The sequence below is a fragment of the Osmerus eperlanus genome, chromosome 11, assembly GCF_963692335.1.
Source record: "Osmerus eperlanus chromosome 11, fOsmEpe2.1, whole genome shotgun sequence".
Taxonomy (NCBI): domain Eukaryota; kingdom Metazoa; phylum Chordata; class Actinopteri; order Osmeriformes; family Osmeridae; genus Osmerus; species Osmerus eperlanus.
In genome coordinates this window covers 346216-359661 of record NC_085028.1, presented here as the reverse complement: position 1 = coordinate 359661, position 13446 = coordinate 346216, and the positions used below count along the sequence as shown (strand labels likewise).

The 13446-nt window shown below is 47.1% G+C and overlaps 19 non-coding genes across 19 annotated transcripts; 16 read left to right on the top strand and 3 right to left on the bottom strand.

The window, feature by feature from the left end:
• Positions 1 to 536: 536 nt before the first annotated feature.
• On the top strand, positions 537 to 609 carry trnav-aac (transfer RNA valine (anticodon AAC)). The gene has a single exon. It is a non-coding gene; the product is annotated as a tRNA-Val (tRNA).
• Positions 610 to 1290: 681 nt separating this feature from the next.
• Positions 1291 to 1363, top strand: trnav-cac (transfer RNA valine (anticodon CAC)). The gene has a single exon. It is a non-coding gene; the product is annotated as a tRNA-Val (tRNA).
• Positions 1364 to 1700: 337 nt separating this feature from the next.
• Positions 1701 to 1773, top strand: trnav-aac (transfer RNA valine (anticodon AAC)). Its single transcript has one exon. It is a non-coding gene; the product is annotated as a tRNA-Val (tRNA).
• Positions 1774 to 2455: 682 nt separating this feature from the next.
• Positions 2456 to 2528, top strand: trnav-cac (transfer RNA valine (anticodon CAC)). Its single transcript has one exon. It is a non-coding gene; the product is annotated as a tRNA-Val (tRNA).
• A 337-nt stretch (positions 2529 to 2865) lies between these two features.
• trnav-aac (transfer RNA valine (anticodon AAC)) lies at positions 2866 to 2938 on the top strand. Its single transcript has one exon. It is a non-coding gene; the product is annotated as a tRNA-Val (tRNA).
• Positions 2939 to 3620: 682 nt separating this feature from the next.
• On the top strand, positions 3621 to 3693 carry trnav-cac (transfer RNA valine (anticodon CAC)). Its single transcript has one exon. It is a non-coding gene; the product is annotated as a tRNA-Val (tRNA).
• A 337-nt stretch (positions 3694 to 4030) lies between these two features.
• On the top strand, positions 4031 to 4103 carry trnav-aac (transfer RNA valine (anticodon AAC)). Its single transcript has one exon. It is a non-coding gene; the product is annotated as a tRNA-Val (tRNA).
• Positions 4104 to 4785: 682 nt separating this feature from the next.
• Positions 4786 to 4858, top strand: trnav-cac (transfer RNA valine (anticodon CAC)). The gene has a single exon. It is a non-coding gene; the product is annotated as a tRNA-Val (tRNA).
• A 1081-nt stretch (positions 4859 to 5939) lies between these two features.
• On the top strand, positions 5940 to 6012 carry trnav-cac (transfer RNA valine (anticodon CAC)). Its single transcript has one exon. It is a non-coding gene; the product is annotated as a tRNA-Val (tRNA).
• Positions 6013 to 6349: 337 nt separating this feature from the next.
• trnav-aac (transfer RNA valine (anticodon AAC)) lies at positions 6350 to 6422 on the top strand. Its single transcript has one exon. It is a non-coding gene; the product is annotated as a tRNA-Val (tRNA).
• A 682-nt stretch (positions 6423 to 7104) lies between these two features.
• On the top strand, positions 7105 to 7177 carry trnav-cac (transfer RNA valine (anticodon CAC)). The gene has a single exon. It is a non-coding gene; the product is annotated as a tRNA-Val (tRNA).
• Positions 7178 to 7514: 337 nt separating this feature from the next.
• trnav-aac (transfer RNA valine (anticodon AAC)) lies at positions 7515 to 7587 on the top strand. Its single transcript has one exon. It is a non-coding gene; the product is annotated as a tRNA-Val (tRNA).
• Positions 7588 to 8269: 682 nt separating this feature from the next.
• trnav-cac (transfer RNA valine (anticodon CAC)) lies at positions 8270 to 8342 on the top strand. Its single transcript has one exon. It is a non-coding gene; the product is annotated as a tRNA-Val (tRNA).
• Positions 8343 to 8679: 337 nt separating this feature from the next.
• Positions 8680 to 8752, top strand: trnav-aac (transfer RNA valine (anticodon AAC)). The gene has a single exon. It is a non-coding gene; the product is annotated as a tRNA-Val (tRNA).
• A 687-nt stretch (positions 8753 to 9439) lies between these two features.
• Positions 9440 to 9512, top strand: trnav-cac (transfer RNA valine (anticodon CAC)). Its single transcript has one exon. It is a non-coding gene; the product is annotated as a tRNA-Val (tRNA).
• Positions 9513 to 9849: 337 nt separating this feature from the next.
• On the top strand, positions 9850 to 9922 carry trnav-aac (transfer RNA valine (anticodon AAC)). The gene has a single exon. It is a non-coding gene; the product is annotated as a tRNA-Val (tRNA).
• A 1526-nt stretch (positions 9923 to 11448) lies between these two features.
• trnas-gcu (transfer RNA serine (anticodon GCU)) lies at positions 11449 to 11530 on the bottom strand. The gene has a single exon. It is a non-coding gene; the product is annotated as a tRNA-Ser (tRNA).
• A 226-nt stretch (positions 11531 to 11756) lies between these two features.
• On the bottom strand, positions 11757 to 11838 carry trnas-gcu (transfer RNA serine (anticodon GCU)). The gene has a single exon. It is a non-coding gene; the product is annotated as a tRNA-Ser (tRNA).
• Positions 11839 to 12372: 534 nt separating this feature from the next.
• On the bottom strand, positions 12373 to 12454 carry trnas-gcu (transfer RNA serine (anticodon GCU)). The gene has a single exon. It is a non-coding gene; the product is annotated as a tRNA-Ser (tRNA).
• Positions 12455 to 13446: the final 992 nt, after the last annotated feature.

The window sequence follows — 13446 nt, the reverse complement described above, 5'->3', positions numbered from 1 at the left end:
TGCGGATTCGCCTTTTAAGCCGTCCTGTTGTTTCTACCAGTCGGTAGAATCCCGTTCAGCAAGAATACCATGAATGTCATGGGCCAAGGACCTTTGTTACTTCTGAGACCTTCAGACCAGTCGTTCGCGATCCTGGTCCCACCTGCCCTGCCCTGCCCTGCATGTTTGAGATGTTTCCCTGCTCCAACACACCCGATTCAAATAAGTGGGTCGTTATGTAGCTCTCTAGAAGCCTGGTAACGAACATGCATTTGAATCAGGTGTGTTGGAGCCAAGAAACCTCTAAAAACATGCAGGACAGGGGTTCCCTGAGAACAGGGTTAAGAACCACTGATCTAAAGCATCCTGGCCTGAGGACAAGGGTTGCGAACCACTGCCTTAGACCGTCTCAGTGCCCGCTGACTTGTTGAAGATCCATATCAACTGGTTCAAGAGCCCAAATGCCCATTTGACATGATAAAGGCGTGTCCTCGTTCTGTGTCCTTGTTTGTGTGTGTGTGGGTGTGCAGTGAGATTCTATTGTTGGTTAGGCAGACGTTTCCGTAGTGTAGCGGTTATCACGTTCGCTTAACATGCAAAAGGTCCCCGGTTCGAGACCGGGTGGAAACTTCTGCATCTTTCCTCTGTTTTCGTCCAATGGCGATCCTCTCGAGAGTAGTTAATGTCCCATGTAGTCCCAATGTCCCAAGAAGTCCCATGATTCAGTGGAGTTGACATGTCATTCTTTTAAAAAGAGAAGTCAGCTACCCTGGTGCCACTTGTGCGGATTCGCCTTTTAAGCCGTTCCGTTGTTTCTACCAGTCGGTAGAATCCCGTTCAGCAAGATTACCATGAATGTCATGGGCCAAGGACCTTTGTTACTTCTGAGACCTTCAGACCAGTCGTTCGCGATCCTGGTCCCACCTGCCCTGCCCTGCATGTTTGAGATGTTTCCCTGCTCCAACACACCCGATTCAAATAAGTGGGTCGTTATGTAGCTCTCTAGAAGCCTGGTAACGAACATGCATTTGAATCAGGTGTGTTGGAGCCAAGAAACCTCTAAAAACATGCAGGACAGGGGTTCCCTGAGGACAGGGTTAAGAACCACTGATCTAAAGCATGCTGGCCTGAGGACAAGGGTTGAGAACCACTGCCTTAGACCGTCTCAGTGCCCGCTGACTTGTTGAAGAACCATATCAACTGGTTCATGAGCCCAAATGCCCATTTGACATGATAAAGGCGTGTCCTCGTTCTGTCTTTGTTTGTGTGTGTGTGGGTGTGCAGTGAGATTCTGTTGTTGGTTAGGAAGAAGTTTCCGTAGTGTAGTGGTTATCAAGTTCGCTTCACACGCGAAAGGTCCCCGGTTCGAGACCGGGCGGAAACATGTCCCCTTTTATCAGCAGTCTCGTAAATAATTGATGCATTGTCGACAGTTACAAGTTTGTTGGAGTACCCTGGTGCCACATGCTCCGTCGTTTTCTCTAGAGCTTGGTAAGGGTCCAATCAGGTCTAACGCATGCAGAGCAGGGAAACCTGAGGTCCAGGATTGGGAAAGGTTGCTTTGGACAATCTCATTTGTTGCTAGCTTGCTGAAGAAGAGTATCAACTAGTTCATGAGCCGAAATGCCCATGTCAAGATTTTAAATGTGTGTCCTTGTTCTGTTTCCTTGTTACTTGCGTGTTTGTGTGTGCACTGGGCTTCTGTCTTTCAGGAGTTGGCAGTTTCCGTAGTGTAGCGGTTATCACGTTCGCTTAACACGCAAAAGGTCCCTGGTTCGAGACCGGGTGGAAACTTCTGCATCTTTCCTCGGTTTTCGTCCAATGGCGATCCTCTCGAGAGTAGTTAATGTCCCATGTAGTCCCAATGTCCCAAGAAGTCCCATGATTCAGTGGAGTTGACATGTCATTCTTTGAAATGGGAAGTCAGCTACCCTGGTGCCACTTGTGCGGATTCGCCTTTTAAGCCGTTCCGTTGTTTCTACCAGTCGGTAGAATCCCGTTCAGCAAGATTACCATGAACGTCATGGGCCAAGGACCTTTGTTACTTCTGAGACCTTCAGACCAGTCGTTCGCGATCCTGGTCCCACCTGCCCTGCCCTGCATGTTTGAGATGTTTCCCTGCTCCAACACACCCGATTCAAATAAGTGGGTCGTTATGTAGCTCTCTAGAAGCCTGGTAACGAACATGCATTTGAATCAGGTGTGTTGGAGCCAAGAAACCTCTAAAAACATGCAGGACAGGGGTTCCCTGAGGACAGGGTTAAGAACCACTGATCTAAAGCATGCTGGCCTGAGGACAAGGGTTGAGAACCACTGCCTTAGACCGTCTCAGTGCCCGCTGACTTGTTGAAGAACCATATCAACTGGTTCATGAGCCCAAATGCCCATTTGACATGATAAAGGCGTGTCCTCGTTCTGTGTCCTTGTTTGTGTGTGTGTGGGTGTGCAGTGAGATTCTGTTGTTGGTTAGGAAGAAGTTTCCGTAGTGTAGTGGTTATCACGTTCGCCTCACACGCGAAAGGTCCCCGGTTCGAAACCGGGCGGAAACATGTCCCCTTTTATCAGCAGTCTCGTAAATAATTGATGCATTGTCGACAGTTACAAGTTTGTTGGAGTACCCTGGTGCCACATGCTCCGTCGTTTTCTCTAGAGCTTGGTAAGGGTCCAATCAGGTCTAACGCATGCAGAGCAGGGAAACCTGAGGTCCAGGATTGGGAAAGGTTGCTTTGGACAATCTCATTTGTTGCTAGCTTGCTGAAGAAGAGTATCAACTAGTTCATGAGCCGAAATGCCCATGTCAAGATTTTAAATGTGTGTCCTTGTTCTGTTTCCTTGTTACTTGCGTGTTTGTGTGTGCACTGGGCTTCTGTCTTTCAGGAGTTGGCAGTTTCCGTAGTGTAGCGGTTATCACGTTCGCTTAACACGCAAAAGGTCCCCGGTTCGAGACCGGGTGGAAACTTCTGCATCTTTCCTCGGTTTTCGTCCAATGGCGATCCTCTCGAGAGTAGTTAATGTCCCATGTAGTCCCAATGTCCCAAGAAGTCCCATGATTCAGTGGAGTTGACATGTCATTCTTTGAAATGGGAAGTCAGCTACCCTGGTGCCACTTGTGCGGATTCGCCTTTTAAGCCGTTCCGTTGTTTCTACCAGTCGGTAGAATCCCGTTCAGCAAGATTACCATGAATGTCATGGGCCAAGGACCTTTGTTACTTCTGAGACCTTCAGACCAGTCGTTCGCGATCCTGGTCCCACCTGCCCTGCCCTGCATGTTTGAGATGTTTCCCTGCTCCAACACACCCGATTCAAATAAGTGGGTCGTTATGTAGCTCTCTAGAAGCCTGGTAACGAACATGCATTTGAATCAGGTGTGTTGGAGCCAAGAAACCTCTAAAAACATGCAGGACAGGGGTTCCCTGAGGACAGGGTTAAGAACCACTGATCTAAAGCATGCTGGCCTGAGGACAAGGGTTGAGAACCACTGCCTTAGACCGTCTCAGTGCCCGCTGACTTGTTGAAGAACCATATCAACTGGTTCATGAGCCCAAATGCCCATTTGACATGATAAAGGCGTGTCCTCGTTCTGTGTCCTTGTTTGTGTGTGTGTGGGTGTGCAGTGAGATTCTGTTGTTGGTTAGGAAGAAGTTTCCGTAGTGTAGTGGTTATCACGTTCGCCTCACACGCGAAAGGTCCCGGGTTCGAGACCGGGCGGAAACATGTCCCCTTTTATCAGCAGTCTCGTAAATAATTGATGCATTGTCGACAGTTACAAGTTTGTTGGAGTACCCTGGTGCCACATGCTCCGTCGTTTTCTGTAGAGCTTGGTAAGGGTCCAATCAGGTCTAACGCATGCAGAGCAGGGAAACCTGAGGTCCAGGATTGGGAAAGGTTGCTTTGGACAATCTCATTTGTTGCTAGCTTGCTGAAGAAGAGTATCAACTAGTTCATGAGCCGAAATGCCCATGTCAAGATTTTAAATGTGTGTCCTTGTTCTGTTTCCTTGTTACTTGCGTGTTTGTGTGTGCACTGGGCTTCTGTCTTTCAGGAGTTGGCAGTTTCCGTAGTGTAGCGGTTATCACGTTCGCTTAACACGCAAAAGGTCCCCGGTTCGAGACCGGGTGGAAACTTCTGCATCTTTCCTCGGTTTTCGTCCAATGGCGATCCTCTCGAGAGTAGTTAATGTCCCATGTAGTCCCAATGTCCCAAGAAGTCCCATGATTCAGTGGAGTTGACATGTCATTCTTTGAAATGGGAAGTCAGCTACCCTGGTGCCACTTGTGCGGATTCGCCTTTTAAGCCGTTCCGTTGTTTCTACCAGTCGGTAGAATCCCGTTCAGCAAGATTACCATGAATGTCATGGGCCAAGGACCTTTGTTACTTCTGAGACCTTCAGACCAGTCGTTCGCAATCCTGGTCCCACCTGCCCTGCCCTGCATGTTTGAGATGTTTCCCTGCTCCAACACACCCGATTCAAATAAGTGGGTCGTTATGTAGCTCTCTAGAAGCCTGGTAACGAACATGCATTTGAATCAGGTGTGTTGGAGCCAAGAAACCTCTAAAAACATGCAGGACAGGGGTTCCCTGAGGACAGGGTTAAGAACCACTGATCTAAAGCATGCTGGCCTGAGGACAAGGGTTGAGAACCACTGCCTTAGACCGTCTCAGTGCCCGCTGACTTGTTGAAGAACCATATCAACTGGTTCATGAGCCCAAATGCCCATTTGACATGATAAAGGCGTGTCCTCGTTCTGTGTCCTTGTTTGTGTGTGTGTGGGTGTGCAGTGAGATTCTGTTGTTGGTTAGGAAGAAGTTTCCGTAGTGTAGTGGTTATCACGTTCGCCTCACACGCGAAAGGTCCCCGGTTCGAGACCGGGCGGAAACATGTCCCCTTTTATCAGCAGTCTCGTAAATAATTGATGCATTGTCGACAGTTACAAGTTTGTTGGAGTACCCTGGTGCCACATGCTCCGTCGTTTTCTCTAGAGCTTGGTAAGGGTCCAATCAGGTCTAACGCATGCAGAGCAGGGAAACCTGAGGTCCAGGATTGGGAAAGGTTGCTTTGGACAATCTCATTTGTTGCTAGCTTGCTGAAGAAGAGTATCAACTAGTTCATGAGCCGAAATGCCCATGTCAAGATTTTAAATGTGTGTCCTTGTTCTGTTTCCTTGTTACTTGCGTGTTTGTGTGTGCACTGGGCTTCTGTCTTTCAGGAGTTGGCAGTTTCCGTAGTGTAGCGGTTATCACGTTCGCTTAACACGCAAAAGGTCCCCGATTCGAGACCGGGTGGAAACTTCTGCATCTTTCCTCGGTTTTCGTCCAATGGCGATCCTCTCGAGAGTAGTTAATGTCCCATGTAGTCCCAATGTCCCAAGAAGTCCCATGATTCAGTGGAGTTGACATGTTATTCTTTGAAATGGGAAGTCAGTGCCACTTGTGCGGATTCGCCTTTTAAGCCGTTCCGTTGTTTCTACCAGTCGGTAGAATCCCGTTCAGCAAGATTACCATGAATGTCATGGGCCAAGGACCTTTGTTACTTCTGAGACCTTCAGACCAGTCGTTCGCGATCCTGGTCCCACCTGCCCTGCCCTGCATGTTTGAGATGTTTCCCTGCTCCAACACACCCGATTCAAATAAGTGGGTCGTTATGTAGCTCTCTAGAAGCCTGGTAACGAACATGCATTTGAATCAGGTGTGTTGGAGCCAAGAAACCTCTAAAAACATGCAGGACAGGGGTTCCCTGAGGACAGGGTTAAGAACCACTGATCTAAAGCATGCTGGCCTGAGGACAAGGGTTGAGAACCACTGCCTTAGACCGTCTCAGTGCCCGCTGACTTGTTGAAGAACCATATCAACTGGTTCATGAGCCCAAATGCCCATTTGACATGATAAAGGCGTATCCTCGTTCTGTCTTTGTTTGTGTGTGTGGGGGTGTGCAGTGAGATTCTGTTGTTGGTTAGGAAGAAGTTTCCGTAGTGTAGTGGTTATCACGTTTGCCTCACACGCGAAAGGTCCCCGGTTCGAGACCGGGCGGAAACATGTCCCCTTTTATCAGCAGTCTCGTAAATAATTGATGCATTGTCGACAGTTACAAGTTTGTTGGAGTACCCTGGTGCCACATGCTCCGTCGTTTTCTCTAGAGCTTGGTAAGGGTCCAATCAGGTCTAACGCATGCAGAGCAGGGAAACCTGAGGTCCAGGATTGGGAAAGGTTGCTTTGGACAATCTCATTTGTTGCTAGCTTGCTGAAGAAGAGTATCAACTAGTTCATGAGCCGAAATGCCCATGTCAAGATTTTAAATGTGTGTCCTTGTTCTGTTTCCTTGTTACTTGCGTGTTTGTGTGTGCACTGGGCTTCTGTCTTTCAGGAGTTGGCAGTTTCCGTAGTGTAGCGGTTATCACGTTCGCTTAACACGCAAAAGGTCCCCGGTTCGAGACCGGGTGGAAACTTCTGCATCTTTCCTTGGTTTTCGTCCAATGGCGATCCTCTCGAGAGTAGTTAATGTCCCATGTAGTCCCAATGTCCCAAGAAGTCCCATGATTCAGTGGAGTTGACATGTCATTCTTTGAAATGGGAAGTCAGCTACCCTGGTGCCACTTGTGCGGATTCGCCTTTTAAGCCGTTCCGTTGTTTCTACCAGTCGGTAGAATCCCGTTCAGCAAGATTACCATGAATGTCATGGGCCAAGGACCTTTGTTACTTCTGAGACCTTCAGACCAGTCGTTCGCGATCCTGGTCCCACCTGCCCTGCCCTGCATGTTTGAGATGTTTCCCTGCTCCAACACACCCGATTCAAATAAGTGGGTCGTTATGTAGCTCTCTAGAAGCCTGGTAACGAACATGCATTTGAATCAGGTGTGTTGGAGCCAAGAAACCTCTAAAAACATGCAGGACAGGGGTTCCCTGAGGACAGGGTTAAGAACCACTGATCTAAAGCATGCTGGCCTGAGGACAAGGGTTGAGAACCACTGCCTTAGACCGTCTCAGTGCCCGCTGACTTGTTGAAGAACCATATCAACTGGTTCATGAGCCCAAATGCCCATTTGACATGATAAAGGCGTGTCCTCGTTCTGTGTCCTTGTTTGTGTGTGTGTGGGTGTGCAGTGAGATTCTGTTGTTGGTTAGGAAGAAGTTTCCGTAGTGTAGTGGTTATCACGTTCGCCTCACACGCGAAAGGTCCCCGGTTCGAGACCGGGCGGAAACATGTCCCCTTTTATCAGCAGTCTCGTAAATAATTGATGCATTGTCGACAGTTACAAGTTTGTTGGAGTACCCTGGTGCCACATGCTCCGTCGTTTTCTCTAGAGCTTGGTAAGGGTCCAATCAGGTCTAACGCATGCAGAGCAGGGAAACCTGAGGTCCAGGATTGGGAAAGGTTGCTTTGGACAATCTCATTTGTTGCTAGCTTGCTGAAGAAGAGTATCAACTAGTTCATGAGCCGAAATGCCCATGTCAAGATTTTAAATGTGTGTCCTTGTTCTGTTTCCTTGTTACTTGCGTGTTTGTGTGTGCACTGGGCTTCTGTCTTTCAGGAGTTGGCAGTTTCCGTAGTGTAGCGGTTATCACGTTCGCTTAACACGCAAAAGGTCCCCGGTTCGAGACCGGGTGGAAACTTCTGCATCTTTCCTCGGTTTTCGTCCAATGGCGATCCTCTCGAGAGTAGTTAATGTCCCATGTAGTCCCAATGTCCCAAGAAGTCCCATGATTCAGTGGAGTTGACATGTCATTCTTTGAAATGGGAAGTCAGCTACCCTGGTGCCACTTGTGCGGATTCGCCTTTTAAGCCGTTCCGTTGTTTCTACCAGTCGGTAGAATCCCGTTCAGCAAGATTACCATGAATGTCATGGGCCAAGGACCTTTGTTACTTCTGAGACCTTCAGACCAGTCGTTCGCGATCCTGGTCCCACCTGCCCTGCCCTGCATGTTTGAGATGTTTCCCTGCTCCAACACACCCGATTCAAATAAGTGGGTCGTTATGTAGCTCTCTAGAAGCCTGGTAACGAACATGCATTTGAATCAGGTGTGTTGGAGCCAAGAAACCTCTAAAAACATGCAGGACAGGGGTTCCCTGAGAACAGGGTTAAGAACCACTGATCTAAAGCATCCTGGCCTGAGGACAAGGGTTGCGAACCACTGCCTTAGACCGTCTCAGTGCCCGCTGACTTGTTGAAGATCCATATCAACTGGTTCAAGAGCCCAAATGACCATTTGACATGATAAAGGCGTGTCCTCGTTCTGTGTCCTTGTTTGTGTGTGTGTGGGTGTGCAGTGAGATTCTATTGTTGGTTAGGCAGACGTTTCCGTAGTGTAGTGGTTATCACGTTCGCCTCACACGCGAAAGGTCCCCGGTTCGAGACCGGGCAGAAACATGTCGCCTTTTATCAGCAGTCTCGTAAATAATTGATGCATTGTCGACAGTTACAAGTTTGTTGGAGTACCCTGGTGCCACATGCTCCGTCGTTTTCTGTAGAGCTTGGTAAGGGTCCAATCAGGTCTAACGCATGCAGAGCAGGGAAACCTGAGGTCCAGGATTGGGAAAGGTTGCTTTGGACAATCTCATTTGTTGCTAGCTTGCTGAAGAAGAGTATCAACTAGTTCATGAGCCGAAATGCCCATGTCAAGATTTTAAATGTGTGTCCTTGTTCTGTTTCCTTGTTACTTGCGTGTTTGTGTGTGCACTGGGCTTCTGTCTTTCAGGAGTTGGCAGTTTCCGTAGTGTAGCGGTTATCACGTTCGCTTAACACGCGAAAGGTCCCCGGTTCGAGACCGGGCGGAAACTTCTGCATCTTTCCTTGGTTTTCGTCCAATGGCGGTCCTCTCGAGAGTAGTTAATGTCCCATGTAGTCCCAATGTCCCAAGAAGTCCCATGATTCAGTGGAGTTGACATGTCATTCTTTGAAATGGGAAGTCAGCTACCCTGGTGCCACTTGTGCGGATTTGCCTTTTAAGCCGTTCCGTTGTTTCTACCAGTCGGTAGAATCCCGTTCAGCAAGATTACCATGAATGTCATGGGCCAAGGACCTTTGTTACTTCTGAGACCTTCAGACCAGTCGTTCGCAATCCTGGTCCCACCTGCCCTGCCCTGCCCTGTATGTTTGAGATGTTTCCCTGCTCCAACACACCCGATTCAAATAAGTGGGTCGTTATGTAGCTCTCTAGAAGCCTGGTAACGAACATGCATTTGAATCAGGTGTGTTGGAGCCAAGAAACCTCTAAAAACATGCAGGACAGGGGGTCCCTGAGGACAGGGTTAAGAACCACTGATCTAAAGCATGCTGGCCTGAGGACAAGGGTTGAGAACCACTGCCTTAGACCGTCTCAGTGCCCGCTGACTTGTTGAAGAACCATATCAACTGGTTCATGAGGCCAAATGCCCATTTGACATGATAAAGGCATGTCCTCGTTCTGTGTCCTTGTTTGTGTGTGTGTGGGTGTGCAGTGAGATTCTGTTGTTGGTTAGGAAGAAGTTTCCGTAGTGTAGTGGTTATCATGTTCGCCTCACACGCGAAAGGTCCCCGGTTCGAGACCGGGCGGAAACATGTCCCCGTTTATCAGCGGTCTCGTAAATAATTGATGCATTGTCGACAGTTACAAGTTTGTTGGAGTACCCTGGTGCCACATGCTCCGTCGTTTTCTGTAGAGCTTGGTAAGGGTCCAATCAGGTCTAACGCATGCAGAGCAGGGAAACCTGAGGTCCAGGATTGGGAAAGGTTGCTTTGGACAATCTCATTTGTTGCTAGCTTCCTGAAGAAGAGTATCAACTAGTTCATGAGCCGAAATGCCCATGTCAAGATTTTAAATGTGTGTCCTTGTTCTGTTTCCTTGTTACTTGCGTGTTTGTGTGTGCACAGGGCTTCTGTCTTTCAGGAGATGGCAGTTTCCGTAGTGTAGCGGTTATCAAGTTCGCTTAACACGCGAAAGGTCCCCGGTTCGAGACCGGGCGGAAACTTCTACATCTTTCCTCGGTTTTCGTCCAATGGCGATCCTCTCGAGAGTAGTTAATGTCCCATGTAGTCCCAATGTCCCAAGAAGTCCCATGATTCAGTGGAGTTGACATGTCATTCTTTGAAATGGGAAGTCAGCTACCCTGGTGCCACTTGTGCGGATTCGCCTTTTAAATGAAATAAATCATCATATAACCTACCTTATGGAACCCACAAGAGCATTTTAGGTGTCTCCCGAACAGATCCACCTTACTCTTGCTCTGCAGCGGGCAAGCATCTATACACTCCAGGGCTCTTTTCCATTTCTTACCACCGGGCCTTTTGCCTGTGGAAAACTGGTAGCTGCCCTGGGCATACTTTTGGCAGATGTCTCTCCAGTATGAGTCTGGCTTCCCCGTCTTGGTCATATCTGCAAACATGAGCTAAGTTAGACTAAACGACCAAGTTCTCTGTTGTGATTACATTCTCAATCAATTTAGCATAGATGTACAGTCGTGATAGTTTGCTCTGGCTATGGTACAGTAATACCAGGTCCATACCATTTTATAAAATTAATACTTCCATAGAATAATATGCTTGTACTCCAACACGTCAACTTAATTTTGTTATCTCAACAACCTGGTCAAAGTATCATCAATGTAGTCATATTTTGTACTTCTGAGGTCAAATTAAAATCAGCGGAAAAGTTGCATCTCACAGAGGGGACTGTACTATGGGGGGCAGCGAGTCTACATCGACAATTTAAATACCAGGACCGACATAAAAACATGTACATTCAAATCGTACGTCCATAGAATAATTTGCCTGTACATATCGATATTGGGTTTTTTGTTACGCTGACAAAGACCAAGTAACTACTCAATTTAGCATTGATGTATCTACTGTCTACTGTACGCGTACTGTACCACTACGTTCAGCGGATAAGTTACAGACAATAAGAATACGTTTATCGAGACAGTTAGTCTACATCGGTCAATCAACATAATTCAGAAATACATGTCGCTTATACATATAATTTGCATTTACATACCTATTTTTCTGTTGTTCTTTTCTTTTGTACGTCTTAAGAAAAAGTTCTGTGCAGTACTGGCTCTTTCACTCAGCGCGCTGATTTGTAGTCTTCTGCAGTTTTACGTCACGTCAAAATGGGGCAAAAGGGTCACATGACCCCTAGACCCACCTCTGTTCAGAATGGTTCGAAATGTGTTCGGAATTAGCAGTTGTTCAGAATATTTTCCTAATGTGGTTCGGATATTGTGAAGATGTATTTGCAGTCCAATTCTTGGCGGGTACGGCCACCTCTTCATTTACAGCACTGGGCCCACGGTGGTGAAAGAACCTTCCATTTCACAAAACATGGAGAAAAGCAGGTGACGACAGGCACAATTGTGAAAAGGAATATAGTCAGGAGCTGAGGAAGGAATCAAAGAGTTGCTGGAAAGGCAGTGGTGGAGGGGGGCACTAAATAGGAGCAGTAAGGGACAGAAGAATTTCAATTGACAAAGGTGGACATGTCATAAAGATAACTTGCCGACAAGGATGAGATTCGAACTCACGCGTGCAGAGCACAATGGATTAGCAGTCCATCGCCTTAACCACTCGGCCACCTCGTCATTTACAGCACTGGGCCCACGGTGGTGAAAGAACCTTCCATTTCACAAAACATGGAGAAAAGCAGGTGACGACAGGCACAATTGTGAAAAGGAATATAGTCAGGAGCTGAGGAAGGAATCAAAGAGTTGCTGGAAAGGCAGTGGTGGAGTGGGGCACTAAATAGGAGCAGTAAGGGACAGAAGAATTTCAATTGACAAAGGTGGACATGTCATAAAGATAACTTGCCGACGAGGATGAGATTCGAACTCACGCGTGCAGAGCACAATGGATTAGCAGTCCATCGCCTTAACCACTCGGCCACCTCGTCATTTACAGCACTGGGCCCACGGTGGTGAAAGAACCTTCCATTTCACAAAACATGGAGAAAAGCAGGTGACGAGAGGCACAATTGTGAAAAGGAATATAGTCAGGAGCTGAGGAAGGAATCAAAGAGTTGCTGGAAAGGCAGTGGTGGAGGGGGGCTCTAAATAGGAGCAGTAAGGGACAGAAGAATTTCAATTGACAAAGGTGGACATGTCATAAAGATAACTTGCTGACGAAGTTGAGATTCGAACTCACGCGTGCAGAGCACAATGGATTAGCAGTACATTGCCTTTACCACTCGGCCACCTCGTCATTTACAGCACTGGTCCCACGGTGGTGAAAGAACCTTCCATTTCACAAAACATGGAGAAAAGCAGGTGACGACAGGCACAATTGTGAAAAGGAATATAGTCAGGAGCTGAGGAAGGAATCAAAGAGTTGCTGGAAAGGCAGTGGTGGAGGGGGGCACTAAATAGGAGCAGTAAGGGACAGAAGAATTTCAATTGACAAAGGTGGACATGTCATAAAGATAACTTCCTGACGAGGATGAGAGTCGAACTCACGCGTGCAGAGCACAATGGATTAGCAGTCCATCGCCTTAACCACTCAGCCACCTCGTCATTTACAGCACTGGGCCCACGGTGGTGAAAGAACCTTCCATTTCACAAAACGAGGGGGGAAAGAGAAAAAATGGAAAGAGAAAAGGAGAAAAACAAACAAATTGTCATGTTTTTTTCTCCACTCACAACGCCTTTAAAGTTATTTTCACACGCATGTGCGCTTATTTTTATCACGTTTATCGACAACATTGACACTTTGTCTCCTCCGGGATTCGATCCGACGACGCTGTGCACCGTGGCAGCATGCACCAAAACCATGCATTAACATAATTTTTCTTTCGTATAACGTGTATATTGCTTGTATTAAGTGAGTTGTGTGAATATTGCATGTATTGTTTAAAAGCAGCCAGAACCAAAATCATTGTGTGTGTGTTAACATACTTGGCCAATAAATCTGATTTTGATGTAATTAAAGTGCTATGTGTCATTCATCCTGATTAGGGGGTTAGTTGTCCCAGATATATATATATATATTTATATATATTTAGCAACTGTCCCAGACTGCGGGGGACCAGAAGTGGGTGAACAACCTGAACTTGTTCTTCAACAGGTTTGATCAGCCCCTACCCCGGCCCAGTCACCCCGGCTGCTGCACACCTCAGGTGCACCCCCAGAACACTGCCCTACCCCCATCTCCACAGCACTCAGGTCACAGACCCCCACCGCTTTGGCTTCTCCTGCCCCATCCCTTTCATCTCACCTCTTACCCTCAGCTCCACCCCCTACAACATCAAACACTGGTGAGAAAAGTAAAGAAGAAAGTAGCAAGAAAGTATGTATTTTCATTGGCAGAGGGCTTTCCAGGAGTGCTGATATTTAATAATACATCTTTATTTTTTTGTTGTTTTCTTTTTTAGAACACCATGCAATGCACAAACACAGATATGAAAAACATAACTATATACAATACTTTACTATCTACACATTATTATACAATTTGACAAACTTTGGTCACTTTATTAAACCTGAAAGTATATATTTAACAAATATAT